We start from the raw sequence: 19,878 nt of genomic DNA, 5'->3' as shown, positions 1-19,878 counted from the left end.
ACTGTTCGCACGGTTATGATAGTTACGTGGAAAAATTAAAATTCATAAAAAGGCGCTTGCTACACAGTAAATGACTCATGGGCGTCACTAAAGTCCAGATTTTGGAGTAACAAAGTTCATTTTTTGAAAGTTAAAAATAAATGTTTAAAGTTTTAACATGATAACTGGTTTACTTGATTGGCTAACTATTCTACATAAATCTTGGTACGACGTATATACACTGTCTCATTGTCCGTATTGGACTTATCACAATATATAATTATTTTGGATACAATCACAATAATAGATAGTCTATGTTTGTACACACTTGAATAATAAACTTCGAATATATTTTTAAATCCATACATTTTTTTTGGAGTAGCAAAAAGATACCATTGCTACCTTATAAAAAAAAAATTCTGGGGTAGCAAACATACCTCTCGATACCCCTTAACGATGCCTATGAAAATAACTATTAGATATTCGATATCAATCGTAACGAAGTTGCACTGATATATGTTTGATTGTACTTTTTAAATATTTACACGCGCACAGCCATCGATAATTGAAACCTGTGTTCAGTGCCTTCACATCGTTATTCGAAAACAACGTCGACCGGTTTAACTGTACGTTCAGTAACAATAATAACCGCTAAAATCTAACACTTGTGCTGAAATTTCAAAAACAAACCGCTGCGTATGTTAATATGCTCAGGAAAAACATATAATACAATGATAATCATACGATTGAATTTTATTTTAGTGTTGTTCGAAAAGAAATTGCGGTAAGGCCACGTATGTAATATACATATTAACTTCTTTCAGATTTGTATCTCACCAAAATTTGGTTTTTGTGCGTGCAAAACTCTTCGATATGCGAATAACTATTATATTATCAGATTTATAAGTATACCGATAGTCCAATTTATAGATGTGTTTATTATAAAAGGTAATATTTAATCTATCACGAAAATCTCATACGTGTACATTTTGATGGTTTTTATTTTTTATTTTTTTTAAGCTCATAATGATTTCAATGATTTCCGTATGGGTTCCGTACTGGGAACGTTAATCCTATTGTACCTATTAAAACAATATCCCTAGAGATCTTTGACTCGCCCGCATGTTCTTTTTCACGTTGGGCGAGGACAGAAATTTGAAAATCATTAACATTCAGACGAATATTATCTTAGCGTTCATGATTAATGTGCATCACTATTTAATACTGATACATAACTTTAACTATGTTCATCATTACAGAGTTGTATATGTAAATATTCAAAATTATGCATCATAGTATAATAGGAATATGCAAAAAATAACAAAAAAACTTGCAATAATATGGTATTATTCAGTCTGATAGGCATCAAAGATACTGTAGCTTTAAAAAATGCAATATATAAACGTACTCGAGAAAACACATATTCGTAATTAACGTTGGATAAAAATGATATATTATAAATAACGGTTTTTAGTCATAATCAGAGAATTAAGCGATTAAAGTTTTTGGTTCCCAGACGTTATACACGTTATATACTTTATATTTTTCTGGTGGGAATTTAAAAACATTTATATTTTCGTTTTAATTGGCTTTATTCCTTTATAAAAATAAAACTATACAAAACGTTGTTTTATATGAGAATGTTATACTTTATACAAACGATTTTTATTGTAATACATATATATATATATATATATATTTGTATGACATAAAACAATCAAGTTTTCATAGAACAATATAGACACTTAAAGCAGCTAAATAAAATATTAAAATAGTAAACAATAGTTACAAATGACAAAAACAATAAATACATTATGTTTGTAAAATACAAATAACTGATATATAGCTTATATATATATATATATATATATATATATATATATATATATATGTCTCTTGGCATAGCCAGACTTTTACTATGTCAATTCACACATCTAGTATTAAGAATAAAAAATCAACAACGATTGATTGATATATCATAAATTATGATATAACTGAGCATATATAAAAGTTCTTAAACTTAAATATACAAATTTCTACAAAAAATAACAAAATATGCAAAATTATTACTGTCAAATTATAGATATACAGTGCAGGAACGCTAAGGACAAAAACTAAACTAACCTAACCTGCGTAGTGAAACCGAACCGATAACATTGGTGAAAAAAACACGGTCGATAATTCGTACAGTAATCAGAAACTTACGGGGTATGGACACAAACTTTTTAGGATCGACCGACGAGAATCGATGGAACGATGTTGGCTAGAATCCGAGTGACGATTTACAATTGTAATAAATGCATTGCATCCTGACGTCTAGTGGTATGTGAAGGTCGATATCCATAGAGTAATAATGATAATACAACAATGTGTACATCTGTTTAATAATTGGTGCAAAGCGTATATGAAAATAATTGAATGAAAACCAGTTGAACTCTATTGGTATGTCTTATACGATCGCACTTGATCGTAACAACAATTCATATTTTTTTCACAATATTTCAGAAATGTGTTTCAGCTAACCTTTTTTTTTTTTTTTTAAAAAAAAAAAAATAATCTTGGCTTATACTATACTTTTACTTATGTCATAGACAGTGGCGGATTTAAAGGTTCAAATGAAGTCGGCAAATCCAAAAGAGAGGTCTCGTAATAAATGTATCACTAAAATTCTTAGCCTCATTTTACAAAGCTGCTCGCTACACTCGTATTTTCGCGATACGAAAATGAAAAATAATACATAATAAATAATGTGATGCAGCGAAACTGATATAAATCATTGTTCATATACTAGTGTAGTGTACATACTCGAAAATTATATAAAATTATATAATCAATGTTAACAGTATTTCTAACTATATCTATATTCGATATTTTTTACTTTGTTCATAAATAAAATGTTCTATTTTTGAAATATTCGAAGTATTCCTGAGTATTTCCTGTGTATTTAAATTATTTTTTTATTAATAAAAATAGTAATTTTAAACGATATTATAATTTGTACCATAATTTTTTTTCTGGTAAAATTTAAAAAAAATTAACTATAATTTTTCTGGGCCTCAGTAAACAAGGATCCCCGTCGGCATTCGCTGACTAAACGACCGTTAAATCCAACACTGGTCATAGAAATAATAGTATTCATTTTAATACTTATGGTAAAGAAATACATTACAGTACATTAAATCAAACAACTATTCTCAAGTATAAGAAGTCTAAAATTATTTAATTAAAGTTTAGAAGAGATAGTATTATATTACAATATGTGTTTAAAATATTTGATTGTGTCAAACTGTTATTATTCTGTTTATCTATGCAAATTTAACAAAACACGTAATGAACATTTCAATGAAAGTAATTAATAAATAAATTAGTTCTGCCAAGAGCTGGAATGTTTTTACATTTTTTTTTATCCAATTTAATACTAATCTAAATATACATTTTTTATTTTGATTTCATACTCAGGGATTTTAAGAATGTAAATGCATATTTTAGTACATTTTTTAACGTTAAAAAATTTTAAATAACGAAATATTGAGAGCAATATTTCAATTCATTTTATTGTACATTTTTCAAATATGCTGCAATAACATTAGTAAATGGAGAACATTTTATTTTCGTTACAAAATTTTACTAAACGAACGCTGCTACAAGCTTAATATGATTATTATTAAAAGCATTGTATCATAGTGTAATGCTGTATTTAGCTAATTTTTATAGTTAAAAAAATGCATCATACATTTTTTTATTTAAAAATTAAATGAAATACTTATAAATTATAATAAACTACGAGTTTTTAATATTGACAAATAAAATACTTTTTTTATGTTATTCTGGTAGTTCTTTTTACCTAGAAATACATTTTTATGATTTTTAGTGCATATTTTTATTGCATATTTAGTAAATTTTTAGTGACTAAATGCATAAATATTATAATTATTTTATATACCTAAATATCTAAGCTCTAAATAATTACTCAAAAACTTGTTTACAAAAAATTCCGTTTTTTTAAAGAAGAACTATTTTTCTTACCGTTTTTAATTACCTATAATGTAATTTTTTTTAAATAGACATTTATAATAATTATTTCTTTTAAATCTTAATTAAATTTACATTCTTACTATGTATTCAATATAAATATCATAAAATAACCAAACATTAAATTAATATATGCTTTATAGGTGAGAATTTAAGTATCACGTCAGCAGATAAGGTGAGGGGTTAAATAAATCTTATAGTATCTTACATGGAGGGAGAGAGGAAGATAAAAAACTAAAAAATGTGCTGACGTAATACTCGCTCCCTTATTGTACAAATAGTAAACAAAATATTATCATAAAGACTGCAATTTATGTTACTTTAGTCGATAGCTTAAAAGTTGCAACTATTTTGCTATCATTCTTGTCGTTCATAAAAAACGATCACAATTAATTTTAATCACTTTTTTGAATTTTCAACCTAACAAGTTACTAATAAAAACGGTAATTTGCCAGATTAATTAAACCCAGATGTTGTGTTGTAGGTAACGTAGTAATAACGGAGAAGATAATAATTGATTCGTAACGCTTTAAAATTTCACGTACAATTGGACTTGTCAAAAAGCGAGAAAAGCTAGATATGGCAGTTGGATCCTATTCAATAACACCCAGTTGTTCATGTGGGTGTGATAAGGGCACCGAGCGTTTAAGTGATGTACAATAACTTTAAATGATTTACGAGCACTTTTGCATATAAACAAATCCTAGGATCTCACATTATTACTGTACGGAAAACGATTTACACTAAAAATCCTATACAATGCCTACCATATCCTACTCGGAATTCATCGTTTGAATGTAGCAATCGTCGTTTTTTATTTTTTTATTGACATGTCGAACTTCGCCGAGAACAATTAAAAACGTATTTTTATACTTAATATGTGTTCTGATGACAACTGTACATTGAACGCTTTAATAGACTGCGAATTGTTTCATTAACTGGTATGTGCAGTATACCATTATTATGTTTGTATGGTAACGGTGATGTATATCGTAGGAACTAATAATATTGGTGTCAATGTAACACAGTCCGCCCTTGAACTTACGTGTCACGAACTCGCGTTTATGGTTCCACGAGCGTGTGCGAATGTTATGCGGATTTTTGATAAAATAAATAAAAACCCGATTCCATGAGTCGTTCATTATGTTATAATATATTTATCATGTAAAACCTATTATTATATACGTAATTATGATTGAAAACATTAATATTTTCTATAGAAAAACCTTTTGATCTTGCGTTCAAAATAAACCATACGTTCAATTTATTTCACGTGAATAATAAATACGTATAATAATTGTACAGAACCCATTGCAAATAAATAATAAAAGCCAAGACTCGCAGTGACTTATTTCGAATATATAAATCAGATGATATATTCTATTTGTATTTATATTCTTTTATATTTAAAAATCATATTATTCAAGTATAAGATTATTTTTAAAGCAATGAAATATTTGACGTGTGTCGGTGTTGTTTTGCATAAAGACAAATCGAATGAATCACGCCATCCGGTGGTCGAGTTTAATAAACCCGTAAATATCGTATTATAACAGCTATACTACGTCGAATACATAGGGATTCTGCTGAGAATTTTATGAATTATTGAATTTATATTAAAATTAATGAATGCGCGTGAAACAGCGAAATAAAATATAACACGCCAAAAGATGTAAGTAGATATTTACGAACAAATATTGTGATCGCATAATCATTATTCAAATGAAAATATTCTTCTATGACGTAATAAGATCGAAATGTTTTGGGCAAAACGAATTGGCTAAACGTTACGGGTCATATTTTGTTACGGAATTATAATACGACGGCATTATAATTCACGAAGAAAACTATTGAAAAAAAACTCGAGACAATACTGTTGTTAAAAATTATTACCCGAGCTTATATGGAATTAACATAATTCAATTCGTCAATAAATGTAGAATTATAACACTTTAACAATTTGTATATATTTCATCGAAATGTAAGTTGTAAACGCTTGTAAACGCCAGTTTTGTAAAAACTGTAGATATCTATTTATACATTATTAATGTATTCATACAAAACGAGCTGTATTTTTGATTTTCTAGGTTCTTGTAAAACACTTCAAATTTACTTATCAAAATTTAATTGAATAAACATGACAAAGAGTACAAATGTTAAACACACAAAGGACGTCTCTCCTGAATGTTGAATAAAAACGATTTCTATCGTTTAGGAAACCAAATTAACTTCCCATGGTCTACATACCTTTAATGTAGTTTGAAAAAAAAATCAATTAAATCAATCGTTTTCCAAACAATCGACCACGCGCATTTAATAAAATCGACTGCGTACCGATTTGATAAAAATTTTCAGTTTTATAATTTTTTATTTTGCTTCTAATGCAGACGCCGGTGGTCCTAAAATACACAGCGTATTATAATTAAAAACAAATTTAAACCAACTACAAAAATATCGTTACTTGATCGCATTCCATACAGGCCCTCACGTCTTAGGTGTATCATCATAATCGAAAGACGTAACTCTTTTATTGGCACCACAATGACGTCAAAAGAGACGGATAAAATATTAATAATAACGAGGGGAGAGAAAAAAACCACTGCTTTCTTTAATAAGCCAACGGGATATTAATAGACATTGTTTGTTTTGCCCCGAAGGGATTTTGGTCCAAAGACGCGCTCGCATGGATACATTTTCTACGTCCTTGAAACATATTATTGATATAATGTATAACAATTTAAACATAAGAGTATATGATTCATTTACCGTGAACCACTACCATTCCATGTGCTAAGGAACACCATAATATACTATTGACCATCGGTCGAAAACATATGTGTGTGTACAAATACGAGTGTTTTATTAGATATATCGCGTTATGTAAAATAAAATAATCGTTTTAACACATGCAGTTATTAGTATTTTAACGATGTATAAAAATCGTAAGTTCCAGATGCCTTTACTGTACTATACGAACATATTACATTTTTAGGTGATCGGCTGAAATTATTATGATATGCATGATGGTTATAACTACCCTATTTCATAAACATAGCCAACAAAACGGTTTTGTAAAATTATTTGAAACACGGTATTTAAAGTGTTTGTCTCTGCTATTCGTTGGTTGGTATTTTATTTACAAATTGATATGTTATTGCGTAAGAGACAAGCATGTAGTACACGTGTTATGAATATAAAAAAATATATTAAACACTAATTCGAGACTAAACAATAATATCATTTTAATTAATTCCGGATAATATATTTGTATTTACATAGACAAAACAATATGCCTACCCTTTATTAGTCGAAAAGATTAATAACAACATAAAGTAACTAATCATGTCGAAAAGTTAATAACGTATAATTTAATTAGTTACTTCTTATCACCTGGCAAAATCACTAAACCCCAAACCAGACAATATCGTCAAGCTCTGCCAATTCCTCACAAATACACACCTCATCAATCTCTTGTAACCAACCTACACCAATCTATTTGTTTATTTTATGTATTAAGTTAAAAAAAAAAATTATAACGTCCAATGGCCATAGAAGCCGCGGATATATTATATAATAAAAAAAAAAAAAAATTAGTTACTGTTAATGTACTGATTTTATTTTTATACAAAATGCGTTCAAAAATAATTCTCATTTTATCGTTCGATAATAACCTCAACAGGAAGTAGTCGCAAAAAACAGGAACGCATACATAAAATTTTACTAAATAAAACATTATTATTTTATTTTTAGACCACTTGAGTCGGTGTTAAAATAAAAATTTAGGATTTCTAATAAAAAAAAAAAACTGGTCACTCGAGCGATTTCGAAAAATTTTTACGTGTAATATATTACATTTACGGTAGTGTTTTCTCGTCTCATAAGTTATTCGCAATCTACGACCTCGTATTTCGGCATTAGCGCAGCGCATTCCAACACCGCTAACTATGGCATTCATTGCTCGGATGAACATAAAATGTCACCGTTTTCTAGCCCATCGCCACAATGTGAATTCGCTCGTTGTGACGGAGCAACATAGAAAACGGGGGAAAAAAAAAACCCCGTTGTTCGCGTTCAAAAACGTGCGCGTAGAAAAACAAACGCGAGCGATGCTTTTTAAAGCGTGAGCGCGACAGATTTCTTTTCGAATTATAATTGGAAAAATTATAACAAAAAGGAAATTTTGTCGAGTCACGGGGCAAAAATCCGCCATCGCGATAACATTATCATATCGTGCAGGTAAACACAAAACATGTGTGCGCGTACGCGATACATTGTGTATTGTAGTCGATAATGTGTGTACGAAAACTACGCGGGACGGTGACGAACGGCGTCGTAAACAGTCGCATTTTCTTTTCATGAATGAGTCTTCCGGATCGATCGCGTTTGTCCTCGTCTGCGCGTCACAATGCGTTCGCGTACGCTCGTATACGCGTTACGGTATTGACATAGATAAACATGTAAATATATTCTAAAGACGGCAGTGCTCGACTTGGCAAAATTAAAAAAGGCAGACTCGGTTTACTTTAAAGAAAATAGCGTCCCCGAGACTCGTTAAGCGTTATAATTACAACGTAATAATAGTAGGGGGACGCTAAAATTTCTGAAAACTAGTTGGGGCACACCATCCCCCTGCGTCCCTCCTCAAATCAAGCGCTGAAAGACGGTACGTCGCGCGCAAAATTATCGTCGAATGCGAAATGCCTTGCCCCGATTGTTGCAGCGCGTCGACTCGCGGATGCACTGGAGACGTCCGGCGAACGCGAAACGCACGAGAACATGGCTACAAAAACTAGTAACCGCTGCTAGCCGAGCGAGGAGAAAATCGTAAATAAAAACAACAGAAAAAATTGCGTACGTCAAGCGATGTATGCGCGCGCGCGCACGATCCACGGTTTTGGATCGATTACACAAATAGATAAACGGACGATTATGAATAACGAAAATCGTAAAACAATTTGAACCGTTCTGTTCGTCGCTGTTCGCTCGATGTTGCCGCGAAACGCGCGGCACTTTGCTGTTCATATCTCTGTGGCGACGTCGTTTATAAACGGTTTCGTAACCGTCCCTTCAAATAGTGTACAACTTCTTTTGCGTGATTTGGTGTGCCACACATAATGCAGCAGTGCACTACTCTCGATCGTACATGAAAGATTTACAAAGTGAAAACGGACGGTCTAAGAGATAAAATCGTGGAAATACATTAAAGATTCTTTCTAAACGTATTGGTTTTCAATCGGAGTCTATTGAACGTTTCGATACGCCTACTCGGTCGGATTTATATGTTTGTTTTCTGTACGCAAAACATCTACTACGGCAACTATCAACGATCAGCATGCAAAAAAGATTTGCTACTGTTCAGGTTGGATATTTTATATCGTTTTTGACGCGGTTACAGGTGCAGTGTTCGCTGTGTTCTTGTGGGTTGTAATTTCAACGTGAATGAAACAACGAGTCCAGTGTGTATTTCTTACGAATTACCGATGCAACATAAACTCGGACTCTCCGAAAATTCGAAAAATTAAGATTTCGGATTTTTAGATTTTGGACCACGAAATTCTGGTGTAGAGCAAAATTAAGATCTGAGAATCCAAAACCCAGATTGTAGAAATCGAAATCCGGATTTTCAGACTTTGACGGATTCGGTCTTGTCCCATAACAAGTGCAAATTAACAATTCAATTAATTGCGATACACACACACACAAAAAAAAATCGATTTGGACGTGGATACCCATTCGTGTGTTTATTATTGCCGCACGAGTGGCTTATGAGCAACGAGCGTTCGCTTGTAATATATATATATTTTTATACTATTTCTATATAGCACACATTATTATGAACGTATTAAATAGATCGTTCAAACCGAAATCGAAGAGGTATTTGGATGGTTACCAATTTGACAAACGGCGGTGTACTACACAATGCCCGAGCAATAGTAATAAAAATAATGATAATGATAAAACGTATGTGTATACGTGGGACGTCATCACCGCGATTTTGGCACCGGCCGAAATTGGGTCTTCGTAAAAATAATATGCGGCCGCTCGTTAATAACGACTTGATGATAACGTTTTGGCGCGTGGCGAAAAATTAAATCACGACCTTTTCGGGTGTTTACGACCACCACGTGGACCTTTGCGCGAGTCCCACGATCAGCAACAGGTCGGTAAACGGCAACGGTCGTTTTACGTAGGGGTTGAATGTCGAGGGTGGGGGATCATTGTATAACAAAATATCCCAAGCTTATAGTGGTTACGACCAGTGACGTAGATACAATTTTTTTCTGAGGGGGAGGGGTTTTTAAGAGTCAATTTATAATATTCTTAATATATCCTTATAGGAGGTCCTATATAATAATATTACATTTAAAATAGTATTATTATTATATCCCGTATTTAATGAAAATACCTTTTACTATAATATGTTAATATTAATAAATAATAATTTAATATTATTAAAAAAAAATCTGGGGTGGAAATCCCTTCCACCCTCCCCCCATAATTACGCCGCTGGTTACAACCGCATAATATTTTTAGTGCTAACGAACTGATGAATCATGCTAACACGTTTTAATACTTCGGTTTTTAATTAAATTGTATTTAATTTACGATCACTTATTTAAATGGTGGGAAGAATTTTTAATTGACGGAGATCGTATGAAGTTTTTAAAAGATGTCGGTAATAGATTTCAGCCAATCAAACTTTAAAAATATTATACACTTAACATTTTTAAATTTGTTTACATTTTAAAATACTTGTATATGCATCTTTTGTTTGAATAAATTATAAATTATTAAGTACACCTAACCTAGGTAAGTATAACCTTTTTGAGGGTCAAAATTAAAAGTGTGCTGTTTTTGAGTACAAAAATTTTAAAAATTGTGTGGTTTTGTTCTGTATTTTATCAAAATTGTGCGGTTTCAGGAGTCAACGGTTACGATGAACGTTGGCCCGCAAACACGATAACCAACTCTTGTTAAACAGTAATTATGCAATACATATTATGTACGCTAGGGCAAATAACTATGAGTAAGCGTAGGTACGGACAGGCACGCGGAACGGTTTACAGGGATCGGAGCCGCACCCTAAGCCTTGCGTGTTGGTATGTCTGTTGCCGCGTGTTCGGTGAGAGTGCACGGTGCGTGTCAAAAAAAAAAAAAAAAAACAACCCTACCGAAGTCGAGGGTTGACAATGTAACGCGAACAACATTATAACGCACTCGCGTAGGTTACGCGGGCTTAACCGCACTTAATCGGCATGCACGCAGAGTCCTATTGACCCGATTGCGATGAAATCAGCGTATTTCATGTACTGTTTCGTTCGTCGTGCGCGGCCGTTTTCCTTTCGCGCGAAAGATCGACCGACTTAGATAAATACGGGGACGTGCAGCTGCGTTGTAGGATAACCGTGGGTACCCGTCTTTGTATCCACCACCACCGCCAGAAAGCATGCATTACCATAAACTTTCTCGGAAATGGAACGCGACCGTGAGATTAATCGAGTATTCGTTTATTGTTTCTAATTATTATTGGTTTTTTTCTACCACACGACTTCGCGTAACGTATGCTGCACGTATAATTACGTATGTAAACAACTGATCGGAGACGTGCGAGGACGTGTAGAATGACGATTTAAGCTTATGCGCGTTACACCGCGACGCACGGTTTTTAATTCGTTACGACATTATTTTGCCGATAATAATGAAAACTATAAATTTTGTTAGATTACAATGACAAGTAATGCGGTGGCGGTCTTTTTTCGTTTCGTTACAAGAAATATAATAAGATGATTTAGATTCCGAGTGCGATTCAAACGAACGCCTCACAAATCATTGTAAATTAAAGATGGTACGTTAAATTATTACCATTATTCGGCGATTAAAGCAATGAACATAAATGTTGCTTAACATTTGACTTACTTAACCCTAACATTTGACAGTACAATCATTTTTAAGCTTGTATTGATAAAAAATTCCTAATACTGTGTGATAATTTACTTACTCTAGCGTGATAATTATATGAAGTTTAAAAGCAATGACGAACTATGGCATCGGAAAAACAATCAGATAAAGACCGCGGTTTGTACACGAAATTTATTTGAATCTATTTGTATTATTAGTACTAAGTGTGTGCTTGGATATCGAAACTTAGCTAGTAAGTTTAGTTACAAGCGATTACAATTTTGTGAATTAAGTAAATTAAATAATTAATTTTCGAATTCCCTAACTAAGATGTATGTATGTATGTAAATTAAATGCATGATTTATAATTGATGTGCTTAAAAAATTAGAGCGATTAGATTTAAAGGTATTTATCCAGAATGGTCATAAATAATCAAGAGGAAATAATGTTTTGAAAAAATGCTTACCTTCTTCAGTGATTGTTTTTGTCTTTAAATTTGAAAACTTATAATCAAAAATACATTTTTTTTTACTTGCTACCCACTCAAATGTTTCCTAAAATAAGTGTATGAAACTCGTTTCACATATTAAAAAATAATTAAATATCTATAAATGACAGAGGTTGTCGCTGCAATAGCTGAATAAAATACAATTTGTATCCTTGATTTTACCTAAAAATGCTTGTGATATACAGGTGAAATTATTTTATAATTATTATTATTTTTAATTATTGGCAATAATACTGTAAATAAAATAGTTATTTAATATGAAATGCGCGGTTTAATATTTGTTGTTTTTTTTTTTTACATTTTAAAACGAACCCGATGTTTGTACGTCAAATTTATTGCTCTACGTATACGCCCAGTGATGACGCTACATAAAATGTAATATAATATACTTCTAAGTCTTGTAAGCCGCGTCGCCGCCAATGCTTAACACACGGACTGCCCGCGTAACGATACAAACTATAATAAATTACAAACACGTTCAGTCGATACGGTGAACCAATTATTATTATAATCATCACCACTATTCACTATTATTGAATAATATTCGGTTAATCGAATACGAGCACGAACAATTTTATCTCTACAAGTGGTGTGTGCGTTAGACTTTCGAAAACAAAATCAAAACGAAATGATAATCACAAACCGCATAGGCTTAACCGAACACTCTTGGTTGTTTACGTCTGATGTAGTACGTCAACGTCCAATGTCGTAATCTCCATAAGAACAATAATTATTGTTACGCGAGAAATCTCAAATGAGAATGCTTTTTAGAATCATCTTTTGCTAAACAACCATCGCGCGCGTTAGGTAACCGATAAACCGCCGGAAGTGGAACATTTAATAGGAACCTCCTATTGCACCTGTATTGCGACACTATCATTACCACATTCAAGGATTTTTTTCTTTCATCACTTATAGGAAGGGCTGTTCGAATAGTCATTTGTTATCAGCCATATTACAGAATTAATCTGCACAATTATTATTATACTCGTACTTCAATACTATTATTCTGAGCCAATCTTTAATATGTAACCAGTGAAACGTTTTGTGGAGCTTATTGTGATTTATTTTTTTCAAAACGCTGGTCAATTTTTTACAGGATTGTTTATACGAGTCCATTTTATCTCGATACGAATACAGAAGAGTTAAATTTTTATTTCATATAGTTTAGAATATTTATGTATTATGACCATGTGTTGATTGAAAAAATAATGAAAAAAATAATTCTCCCAAAAATGATTTTTTTATTACGTACATGTGCAATGAATAATATTTTTAGAATCAAGAACGGAACATTTTTAGTTAGAAATTTTAATGTTATAGATTGGACCTCAAGACAAAATTGGACTGAGAACAGATGGATATAGAATTTAAATTCAAAAGGAAGAAAAATGTCGGTACTATTTCCTTAAATTTACACTAGTTCGAGAACAGCGTTTCTTAAAAAATAATTATATAAATAAAATGATTTGCTATTAATAATTATCCAGTTGGTGATTTATTATATAATTTAATAAATTAATATTATTCTAATATAAATTTAACTATTAGTAAAAATGAATTACCAAATAATAATTATAATAATAACGATTTAATTTTAAATTCAGGTTTTATATTTTTTATCAATAGTTGTAATTTGAAATGTAATTTCCTGATTAAAAAAACTTTGATTTACACCTTAATTGATATTACCTAGCTCTTTTTTATCTTTAGATCAGTATTTCAAACATATTTAAGCTTACATTTTGATTTCTATCGTCAAAATATTCACTTTTTCTTAATATAATCGATAGTTCACAACTGTTAATTATTTTTAAAATTTCTAAAGCATTTGTTTAATTATAATATTATTTGATATGTCACTTTTACGGCTTTACGGGCCTGGAATGAAATATGACAGACACCGATTTTTGTGTAATTTATCTCAGTACGGTAAAATTCTCTGCTAACACAAGTTATCGCCAAATCTTACGAATAAAAAACGTAATATCGCTAACGAACATCACTCTTTGTTTTGTTTTGGAAATTGTGAGACCTGTACAGCTGACTAGCGGCCTACGACGACGAACGACTGTCGGCCACCTGATACGCGTGGACTCCCGACTCCAACCTGAAGTACTGTGAGTTCATGCGGTAAGTCTTCGAACTCACCTGTGGTACCACAAGCCGTATAAGTCAACTACTATAATATTGTTTACGTTTTTGAAAATCAAAACCATAAAAAAAATTTTAATCGCTTAGGTTCATTTATTTTGTTTTCTCTAGTCAATAGTAGAAAAATAAATAAATCTGTATAGTTTGTTATTAAATTACACATCTCGATGTAAATGTTGTACCAAAGATTCAGTAACGAAACACACGTAGTATTCATTAAATTGTGTGACCGCGCATTTTGAGTCTTGTGCACATTTTTAATCGTGTCCTATAAAGAGCTAATGGTTTGTAAAAATATTATATGAAAGACGATAAAGACAAACGATAATATAATATCTCAAGATTATAATAAATTCAAATAAAAAAGAAAAAAATCTATCAGCTATAAAATATCATATATATATATTTTTTTTTTTTCATTACTGTGGTTATTGTTACGTATTTGCTAAATCTTTTGACCGACTTATAAATATCTATCGTATCTTATTATGAATAATATGAATTCGTATTATTATACGCATTTATTCGGTGCGGAAAACAACTAAGACTTGACGAAATAGATTATCATCGACAAAAATATTTGAATAATTATAATTAACGTTGTCATTGTTTGAAATAACTTTCTCGCGTACGCGAAATGAATGTCATTAACCGGTTCTATCACCATTGTTATGGGTTCGCATAAACGGGCATTTTAAATATTCTTGTTTAAATCTTGGCGACCATAAAATGTCATGTACAACGATCGGTTTGGCAAATGCAAGTGCCGCTCGTTAACACCAGATAACCGTCAGATTTTGGCATAAACAATACTTTTTGAGCCGTTTAAAGCTACCGGTAAATGTGAAATGTTTAAAATAAAAATATCCGTTCCCGTGCGCAAAGAGAAGGAAGAGATTCGCCGGCGAACACGTTCGAAAGTCTCGAATTCACCAGGGACCACAACGATAGCGTATAAATGCAGTGCCACAGCTCGTGTGCAATGTACACACATCACTCGAGTCGAGAACTATTAAACCTATCCGTGACTACGGTACTCATAGATATAACGAACCGCTCTGCTCGCATATTTTCGTTATCTGCTGACGTGTACGGCTGTTTGACAACATTGATATGAGTCCGGATCGAAAAAAAACAATATAAAACCACGAAAGCTAATCGAAATTGTAGTACATACGCGGTCACTATAGATGCGTAGTACGAGTATTGTAGTGTCATACAATCAGTACACGACGTGAACGAAAACGAAAAAAAAAATAAGAAGCGTTTTCTATAAAACTCAACGGAATTCCGGTAAAATCGTCACAATAATGTGATACATAACATTGCAACCGATCAAACACTACCGTTTGACCCCTCCCCCCATACACGTTTAAATACTTTGACGGTATTTTGTATTAATTACCCGCGAATTCGTAAATAATTCTGAATAATTGCAATGTGTGCCACATTTTACACATTTTAGAAATATGCCTGTAGGAAGTGGTCGTCCGGTGGTAGGGTAATAATATTTTTACATTCATTTGTCTGGCGTGTATCGTATAATATCGTACAGTGTATTATATTATAATGATACGTTGAAAACTTAATAAGCTAATACGTACATCGGCTTTTCGTCTCGTCGATCAAATGGGAATAAATGGCTTTACGGTTTTATCGGGTAAAATGTGATACACCAGCTATAATAAGTTGTCTAGCAATGAATTATGACCCCCTCAACCGTTGCGAAAGAAATCAAATGTACCTACGTCGAATACGTTTTCGGTTTCTTATTTATTTTAAACGCGTTTTAATGTCGAACGTCGGCCGACGTTTGTATTGTTCATTCAAATGGCTTTAAATTTTTTGTATATGCTCTACTAAAACTTTTGACGAAATCATCAACAATTATATTACTTGTAGGAGATGCTATGGGAACATAATGGTATTAGCAGGTATTGCAAGTTTCTATGGTTCTATATCGAAACGTCTTTCAATTCGATTTGAAATATTTTACGTGCGTGGGCAATAACAATTTTTACATTTCTGTGTGCTAAACGAGATAAAATCGTAATTCACATTGTGGACAAAACAATGACCCTTCGACGCTCTATCTGCGATGTTTATCTCGGGTATAATGTTCCGTACACGGGGTAGTGGTATTTCGCAAATTGCTCATTTTTTTTTTTTTTTTTTTTTTAATAGATTTTCACGTGTTCTAATGCAGAATATTAGTAAGTCGCGAAACACAAATATAGTGTCTAATGACGAGAACATTTGTTGTACTCGAAATAATCTCATAGTGGTCAGGTGGTCAGTAAACGATTATTACGCTAAAACAGTATATCAGTCCATGTTGTGGGGGGGGGGGGAACTGACAGTTTTTAATATTTAACATTTTAAATATTCTGTTGAAAAAAAAAAACGTTTAAAAAACGAAATCAACAATTTGTACGACGAACAAAAGCGTCAACATTTTTCACTTATTTCGTATTTACCGTTTATTTAGAAACGATTTCAATCGACGATTAAAATGAATAAAAAATATTTACTTTTTTTATCGCGTTTTAACCGACAATAATATAGTGAAAATACACGCAAACAGTATAATAAATTATGTTGAAGGTTTGTTTTTGGTAAATGCTTCAGACAATAATATATGAGTTGCGATATAAATACATACTGAAAACATTTCGAATGCTAAATCCTATGCCGCAGTTAATGGTCGTGTATGCATGCAAACAGGTGTCAACCGTAATTGATAAAACTTATGTTTGTACGCACGGACGCTATGAATTGTTTTATTTGCGTGTCAAATTCATCAAAGGAACGGGATGGAAAAACTATTATCTGAACACACGCTGCCGACGGACCAAACCAAGCGACTAACTTATTTATCGAGTATAATATAGTACGAAAATATAATATTACGTATTTTATTTATTTAAAAACAATTTTATTTTTCCACTCCTAACAAAACAGACGCGTACACAAAATTAAGAATAGAACTTGACGACTGTACCGAGTACGAAAATATTATAAACCACAATATATTAAAATAAAACGTCAATATAAATTATAAAACGTTCATTGCACGGAGATACGCGTAGAAATATTATACCGAACACGGTATATACTCGGTTTGTATACTTCGATTCATCGTTACAAATTTATTGAACGAAACCGATCGTATACATTATTATTTTCATTTTACATACCGTTGTAAACGCTACAAGTCGCGTCATCGGATGTTATATATCGTTCGGATTTAAAAAAAAAACCGAACGGAAAACCGCTGTATTATTATTAATGTTGAGTTACGGGCGTGTTAATCGAACGGAATCGACGGTTTATAATCGTGCGAAACGATAATGAAACAAAGTATAAAAAACTACCTGTGCGCGAACAGCAGTCTTGTCGTGCGTAACAAATACGGGCGCACAATATTTTAATTTCAAATCGAACAGAGGGCGGGGGAAAAAAACCCCTGCCGAGGTGAACGAAAATATAAAAAAAAAATAATAATAACAATAAAACCAAATAAAAAACGAACAAATAACAATAACGTACGGTTTTGTGTTTTGTTTTTTTTTTTTACTTACGTTTGCAGTGGACGAAAGTTGAATATTGTCTGGTGCGCGGCTCGTGTGTCACAGCACCGCTGAACCTATTACACTGCACATAGCATACGCATTGGGAGTAGCGATCGGTGTTTGAGCGCCGTTGGCTGGCGCACGCGAGATCTATGATCTCACCTATAGAATCATTCGCCCGCGAGTCGAGCGTATATATATATTTTTTTACGATCGACGTACACACACATCCCATAGACAAGAGACACACACACGCGCATACACGCACACACACGCGCGCACACGCACACACACACACACACACACACACACGCTCATGCGCGCGCACATAAATACAATATCAAAAACATAACAATACAAAACGTATTTTTTATTTTTTTTACAGATTTATTTACCTTGTTCCCCCCCACCGCCGACGAACATGCGTAAAACGATAAAGTAATTGCGGTTATCAAAAATGTTCAAAACCCTTAGACTTGTGTAGTGACGAAAGGCGTACGAAACGAACGGATACATCTCAGGGGCCTATTTAGACTTACTTCAGGGGGGGGGGGACAACTCAAATATTTTTTTTTAATTCAGGCCCAAATATGGTGTACAAGTAAAATTTTGGGTAATATTTATATCAGGTGAATCCTTAATATTTGTGTTTTTTTTTTTTTTTTTTAATCTAATGCCGGATCCACTTAGAATGGTCTTTTGTATAGTTCTTTTTTAACAACTATCTGTGTTTTGAAAGTTTCGCTTGTGCTTTATCTAATTTTTCACTAAGTATGGACTGGGTCTTCAATCAAAATAATATATATTATTTATCGTAATGGGACATATAAACGTTATGAGCAATTCAGCGTTTAACACTATAAATAATTTAAACATTTTTCAATTTAAGCGTTTAAACGTTATAAAAATTCAAATATTTAAAATATTTTCCGTTTACCGTTATTGACAATTAAAACGTTGTGAAAAATTTTGTGTTTTGCGTTATTTAAATTAGTGTAAAATTTGAAACGTTTTCAAATGTAGTAATACTATAAAATAAATCGTAATTTTTGTTTCTTAATAAAATACCCATTATTTATATAAAAGTTGTCGAGGGGGCATTGCCCCCCCCCCCCCCCCCTCAAATATACCACTGATACATCTAACATGTACTCGTCGTAATCACTGTTGTTGTTACTACGGTTGCAATTGTTGCAATTTTATTCTTCGATTGTCGCGCGCTGCCCCGGACGTACTGTTCTTGTGTTTATCGTTTCTCTTCTTTTCAAATTTAGAGGGTTCCAAACCATGTCCATTTACTCGCACACTGTATACACCATGAAGTTCGTCAACTGTACCGGGAGAATTAAAAAAACAGATCCGCTTATCAGCGAAAGAGTGTATGTGTGTATATACAGAGCGTGCGTACGTGAAATATTTTGCTGGTAACATTTTTTCATTATTTTTATTTTTTTTTTTTCATCTTTATCGATATTCAAGAATGCTACGTAAATGATATGCGCATAAAAGAGGTGTACGGACAATGATGACATATTGTTGTCGAGTGTGTTTATCTGTCGAGTCAAAAGAATTCGAACGAGCTATTTCGAAGACTTGCAAATAACTCGAAGAATTTCGGTACTGCGCCCTTGAAATGTATTAGATAGGTAATAATATGTAGAATGGTACGAGTGGCCTATAGCGTTACAAGTAAACAGTTTAAGGTTTTATTTTTATTTTTAATTTTAGTTTTT

General features: G+C 32.3%; 1 protein-coding gene across 2 annotated transcripts in view; it reads right to left on the bottom strand.

The window, feature by feature from the left end:
• LOC112692346 (tubulointerstitial nephritis antigen-like) overlaps window positions 1-18,318 on the bottom strand; it is a 34,498-nt gene extending 16,180 nt beyond the window's left edge. Inside the window, exon 1 of one of the 2 annotated variants that reach the window (XM_025566990.1) lies at window positions 18,155-18,318. The gene's annotated coding sequence lies outside the window, so the exon portion shown is untranslated. Of the gene's footprint in view, window positions 1-17,947; window positions 18,061-18,154 lie in introns of those variants that run through there. The other variant, XM_025566992.1, reaches the window with a different exon arrangement.
• Between the last annotated feature and the right edge of the window lie 1,560 nt (window positions 18,319-19,878).

This window comes from Sipha flava, unplaced genomic scaffold, assembly GCF_003268045.1.
Source record: "Sipha flava isolate LNK unplaced genomic scaffold, YSA_version1 73_pilon_pilon, whole genome shotgun sequence".
Taxonomy (NCBI): domain Eukaryota; kingdom Metazoa; phylum Arthropoda; class Insecta; order Hemiptera; family Aphididae; genus Sipha; species Sipha flava.
This window is presented reverse-complemented; position numbering and strand designations above follow the sequence as displayed.